Source organism: Varroa destructor, unplaced genomic scaffold (assembly GCF_002443255.2).
Source record: "Varroa destructor unplaced genomic scaffold, Vdes_3.0 BEIS01000001.1, whole genome shotgun sequence".
NCBI lineage: Eukaryota > Metazoa > Arthropoda > Arachnida > Mesostigmata > Varroidae > Varroa > Varroa destructor.
The window spans coordinates 45,664,824-45,670,823 of NW_019211454.1; the positions used below are offsets into that span (position 1 = coordinate 45,664,824).

Consider the following 6,000-nt stretch of genomic DNA (forward strand, 5'->3'; position numbering starts at 1 on the left):
GTGGATACTTCGTTTATAATATACCATATTAAAAGAGCAATATACTATGCGTTACGTAGCACTATTGCAAGCATTATAAGAAGAGACGTAAACCTCTTCTTCGGAGTCCTCAAATTCGAGATGTATGATGAAGTCTAGATAAAGCAGTAAGTAGCTGTTTCTAATGTTTTTCATTGAGAACAATTACGTAAGGAGAACTCTGCATAGAGATGTGGCGACGAAGATGTGGTAAACAATATACAACCGCTAACAAATAAATCAAGTTTACCTAATTTAATGGTAGGTTACTTTTATACGTTCCAATTTGTTAACGGTTCTGCTTTGAGTGAGACCATGTATCTACTTGACTGGAAAAATGTCTTTTCAAAACATTAACTTTCAGTTTTTTCCGAACATCTATCTGACCTATTACGATAATTCATTACAAAAATTTATTCGAAAATGAAAAGAAAAAAAAGTTTTACTTTGCACCGAGATTGTATGTTAGCATGATATTTAATGTCACAATAGACCTGTCGAGTGACTGAAACTCAAAAAAAATTATTTCAAGTCCCTGCGTCAACAGCTGTGAACCGATGTTATAAATGATTGTCACTAAAACCTGGCGAAAAGCCTAACGTTTGTTCTAGAAACCTAGCTAACAAACGGTTCATTAATGACACATGATGCGACACACATAAAATACTAATCTATATATATACATATATTTCATGTCCTTTTAGTGCGGTCCGGGTCGTACCGTGTACGACCACAGCCGTTCAGCAATATACTACCAACCGACACACACACTCGTGAAGAGCAAAGAACTCCCAGATCTTCCCATGCGAAAAGTGACAGAAAATTAAGCTCACCTTGAAGCCGGCTTTATCTGCGGGGCGAACTTCGTTGACAGTAGCATACTAACAAGATACTGCGATTCAAAAAAAAAGGATCTAAACATATTATCTTTTGCTAACTCGAAGAAGGTTGTAGGGCTGCCTTGTGCCATGCGCAGATGTGTCTCTGCCTATGTATCTGCGTGCGAATAAATCGCTTAAGAACTTCAATATTAAAAAAAATGCCCACCTGTCTCAATTTCCATTGTTTCGAGATACAAATCAATTCACACATATTGCTTGAACACACCTTGTGTAAGATGTGACATTTAGCTTTGACGATGCCATTTGGAAATGAAGAGAAGCTGCCGATGAACAAACGAAAAGAAGAGCATCAATGTCTGCGATGTTATGAAATAAAAGAACTTACAACTGACATTACCTAAACTATACTAACAAAGTCAACTATTTTGTATGTTAACACACACATACATGCACGTTCAGATGTTGGATGTGGTACCATACCGCTTGTAGCAATCGTAAAAATTGGGTCGGCATTGCTACAGCAGTGATGCTAAAATATTTATGGCAAATCAGAGCAACTCGCAGACATGGAATAGTATATGAAAAGAAACTATCGATTAATAAATGCAGCGTCTGGACCTTCTAAAACGAAATTGTGAAGGAGCTATTCCGATGATTGTCGGAAGGCCAACGTACAATAATTGACTGTGATAGGTTAGATTTCCACCATGTATTTATTCTCATTAGCACTAGCTCCTTTTAGGGACTAAACAGGCCCTTACGTAAACGGTACTAAAATATACTCATACCATATTCAGTTTGCAAATCTAAATCGGCTCTTATTTTCGAAACGATCTATAATTCTCGTCAATCATATGTCTATGTTGTTTTGCGTAGCGAGTACGCTTTGTTTCTAGTTTTCCCATGACTTAACATGGAGTTGGTTTATATGTACTTGCTTATTAGCTGTCTCGGGTCACATCGTTTCCTCATAGACTTGGCATCTTACGTCTTTAAAGAAGCTTTAAATTGCACTTCAGCTGCTCAAGAACGGAGCACATTAGAAGTTTGAACTTTTCACTGATTGTACGATCGTTCTTTCAGACTATTTCAATGGATGCATCCATTGGTGTTCCCATGATGGGTCCATGTCTTCGATGCTTCTATGCTATAGGTGCTTGTTGATGTAAGGCTTGCGTGCTAAATTTCTGTAAGTAGTGAATAAACTATTATGTTCCTTGGAGATAGGTACCCTTTGATGTCTCGATATCAGCTATAGGACAAGCATCTGGTCTTCAAATGAAAGCTGAAAAGCTCTCGCTGCAGACGTTCTGTGTAACTCATTAGATCTACGCGTCGTTATGGCTATGCGGCTGTGGACGCTACCGGCATGTGGTTGGAGTAAAAAAGGTGACTCTATGCACCCAGTTTAAATCGGCAATTGCCTTCACAGAAGATCGAGATTGACTTTTATATGAACAGAGGGAAATTGCCAGCATATAGATACTGAGAAAGGTGCGTTCAGGTTTCATCTTCTCTAGTTGCCCTGTTTGGGAGCACATGAAACGCACGGGTCCTGTTCCATCAATGCTAGTTCCAAAGCAGTATGCTTCATTTACGTTTATCATACGATCCAGTTTGTTCCTGGGTTCATTTACGAGTAATTACTATAGGCATGCAGTAGTAGTCGAACTGCAGGCAACAAATGCGAACTTGTCACCGATATAATGGACAGCAACTATTTTAGATTTAACGGAATTAGCGTTGCAAATTAATCTATTCTGTACACATCGGGACCTTTACCTCTAACAGACTCGGCCAATGGAACCCGTGGTTAATTCTATTCCTCGGTAACATACAACAAAAAAAAAGGTATATTATTCGATAATTTTTACGAGTAATCTTCTATCATTTTTGCCGTTTTAGATACATCATATTCATCGGGTCGTAAATGATGAGTGAAAAACGTTGGTAAGCATAAAAACATTGATATATCTTGTCAAAAGCATAACAAACGTTATTTCGTCTCCCGATTTCAAATAGGTAACTAGTTATTGGTTTGCTGGAAAACTAGTACTAGTAATGCAGGAAGAAGGCAAACTGAATTCTAGCAGACGTTAAGGATGTTATTACAGTCGGAACGATTGACACCATTTTGTTTTTCACACTTCTGTCCTCCTCAGCTCCACCGACGCCATTGGCGACTGATGATGTTATTCTATCAAAAAATGACATTGGCAGCACTACCTAAGCAGGATACCAAAGAACTACATGTACACTATACTGTTTCGTATCAATCCTATTTTTTGTTTTGCTTTTATGCGTGGAAAATTAATGGTATATTTACTAAGGATAGATAAATATGAATTAGCTTTCGTTTGATATAACAAAGCACGGATGTGTTTTGAATGAGTGTACTGTGTCTGTATTGATGAGTCATATAGGCTGCTAAGAAATGCAAGGTACTCTTCAACCGTCGTTCGTCAGCCAGCTGAATCACAGCCATAGCTCCGTTTCGTTAGCCGTCGACTTAGCGTTACTAGGAATCATCATTTTGGCCTTTTTGTCCAGAACGATGAAATAAAGGGGTTGTCCATTAACTGCGATAGTCCACACAGCATGCAGGATCTTCTATGATTTCCTGTGGCTAGCTATTTGTTGGGTGACATTCGCGTCTCAAAACGTATGTAGTAGAAATTACTTCACCGATATTACTTACCGAATCGAAACGCGTAGATACGTACAGACTGAGTGTTAGTCGGCTTTGTCATTCTGCATTTAAACCAATCTTTGGTGGAACACAGGAACACAAGAATATTCCAATATTTAACTTAGATTTGTGATAACGTTTTTCTGGGTTGTACAAAACGGACTAAACAATTTGTTTATGATCCAAACGAGTTTATAGTCAGTTGCAAGTGTCAAGACTTGCCCCACTTAATGAGAAATATAATTTGCTGAATCAACGTATGGCTTTCTGTTGATAGACTTCCCTCACTAATCTGTTTTATATACTAGAAGGCAGGTAGGTTCATTTTCTTCCCCAAGATAAGGTTTAGCATTAATTTTCATATAGGAAAATAAGTGAAGTTCAAAGTCAGATCGTACAGAGAGTACAGTTAGATCATAGATTAAAATGACATTAAGAATACTATCTTAGTAGGCTTTCAGAAAGATATTTGACAATTGAAAATAGTCGTTTGTATGAAGGAGAACCTTTAGAGGACGAATATGTTTGTTCCCTACACAAATCTCCTTGGAACAAAAGGTGCCACTGATTATTGTCAGTTGATTCACTCTTTGGAAAGGGTGTCCCACGCGGTCTCGAGTCCTGATGCCAAGATATTTGGCGTAATTACGTTACGGTGATGCTTCATGTACGCAAATGCGCGTTTTAAGGGAAATGGCTGTGCTATTATTTTCAATGTAAGCGATCGACTAAAACTAATGATATTGTAGTTTTATAGATAATTTAGAAAATCCGGTAGCAAATTATACGAGCGCGCTTTTGGCTCTCATAGGACTTTCGACAAAAATGCCATGGCACTGGAATATCTTGTGCAGTGCTTTGAAACTTTTTACAATGAAATTTGCTGGATAGACGACAACGGCATAACTAGAGTTAGAGATATTGGGATAAATACAAGAAGACCGTTCACGAAATCTATCACGTAGCTCGTTTCGATTCATCCGTGACTTGGTATTAGACGTATGTATGTCAACGTAAAATGTCTTATATACAATACCGGTTCTGTCCTTTTTGTGAGGAAAGATCTCAGCGTGATAAACACGTTTTTGTATGCCTAAAACGAATCATGCCATTGCATTAACAAGACAATCAATTTACAAATGCTCAGGTGTTTACTTAATTGAGTAGGTTATTTTCTCTCATCTCTTTAGGTATCCTAGGCAAGGATAATCATTTCATGTGCTTATCTAAGATATCTGCCCACTTCCCTAGAAGTTTCTTTTTGAAAGTTTTGATGTCCTCATTATACTTATTTCACATCGTTTGTATAAATATAATGGATTTTTAACGTTGTATAGATATAAATAATCGCATATGTTCTGTGTATACACATTCGGTTATACGTCGAAAGGAATCGTTGCTTGAGTTAGGCACCTAGACTCACTTCATTTTAGTCCTTGTAGGTAAGGTATCGAAGCTTCAGAGAGCGCGCCATTGCGCCTCGTTTGTAACATGCTTTTTTTCAAAGATAGCGTTTACAATGTCTAAAGTTACGAATTCTGGTGCGTCAATTCGTACCTAACAACCTGACAGCTTAATCACGAAATCATTTTAATTTGCTTAGATCTATCGCAGTTTGACGTGATGCCCTTGGTAAAACGGTCTTGTGTTTTTCGGCACAGTCCTAAGGCTTGCGTGAGAATGCTATCACACGTACTCATCCGTGATTTGCGCCTTTTAATGACGCTATACAATCAACGAGAAAAAGTCAGATACTGAGTAAATGAAACGGCGCGTAAACATATGTCTTGCACATGTTTGAAACACTTTTAGCCGTCAAGATGTCCATCGGCATTGTTTGACGGCAAGACTCAAGTCAGGCCTTCCATGATGAAACCAAGTTAAGAAAAAATGGCCTTTAAATAGGTTCAAAAAGCGCACTTGTAATAACTTTGCTTTCCAATCTTTAGCTTAGGGTCAAGTATACTGGCTCAGTAGCACCAATAAGTCAATATATGACATTAGAGAGAGTTGTTAATATAGCAAATAACCGGTTGAAGCCTGGGTCTGCATCCAGGTATTGTCTTTTGTTTTTTCTTATAGTGAAAGGAGGTGGGCTTTTACCGGCCATCAGAGAGAAGATATTGCCTATGAGCGTACTAAAATATGGCCTCATAAACAAATATAATAATTTAAGCATTTTCCCGTATTGGTACTTTTATGAAGGGTTCGTTTGTATGGATTTTCGCGCAGAGACGATGCAGCGTTCGATTATGTGCAAGTGAACATAGCCACACCGTTGTTAACTGTTAGCGTGCTGTATATGAGTATGGAATACTATAATGTAAAACCCGAATTCATGTTGATGTTTGTCATGTGACTAAGATATAGAAAACAGTCGAAGGTTCACATGAAGGTCTCCGCTTTACCTTACATTGAAGTGTTTATTGTGAACAGTTATCAATATATATA

At 38.0% G+C, this 6,000-nt stretch overlaps 1 protein-coding gene across 1 annotated transcript in view; it reads right to left on the reverse strand.

Moving 5' to 3' along the window:
- The window catches only part of LOC111255322 (retinol dehydrogenase 11-like), a 14,575-nt gene that overhangs the window by 4,383 nt on the left and 4,192 nt on the right, over positions 1 to 6,000 (reverse strand). The window lies entirely within an intron of this gene.